Source organism: Gavialis gangeticus, unplaced genomic scaffold, assembly GCF_001723915.1.
Source record: "Gavialis gangeticus isolate Ggan-Ray unplaced genomic scaffold, GavGan_comp1, whole genome shotgun sequence".
Taxonomy (NCBI): domain Eukaryota; kingdom Metazoa; phylum Chordata; order Crocodylia; family Gavialidae; genus Gavialis; species Gavialis gangeticus.
In genome coordinates this window covers 20,696,349-20,696,806 of record NW_017728998.1, presented here as the reverse complement: position 1 = coordinate 20,696,806, position 458 = coordinate 20,696,349, and positions in this window count along the sequence as shown.

The window sequence follows — 458 nt, the reverse complement described above, 5'->3', positions numbered from 1 at the left end:
ATTTCAGGAGGGTGGACTTCTGTGAGCTAAGGATAATAGTCGGGGAAGCACTGAGGTCCCAGAAGGGAGGGGAGCCAGGTGTCAAGAAGACTGGTTGCTCCTTAAGGAGACGATCCTCCAAGCCCAAAGGGAGATAATCCCAACACGGATCAAAGGGAGCAGGAGGGTGCAAAAGCCCCCAGCGCTCACCAAAAGCATCCAGAAATGTCTCCTAGCTAAAAGGGAATGGAAGGGAGGGGCCACCACCAGGGAGGACTACACCTCAGTTGCCCGGGGCTGCAGGGGGGCGGTCAGGAAGGCCAAGGTGGAGATGGGACTGGGACTAGCGACCCAGAACAAGGACAACAAGAAGTCCTTTTTTAAATACATAGGGGGTAAAAAGAAGGTACTGGGTAATGTGGGGCCCCTGCAAGACATGCTAGGAAATTTGGTCGTCACACCAGATGACAAAGCTAACC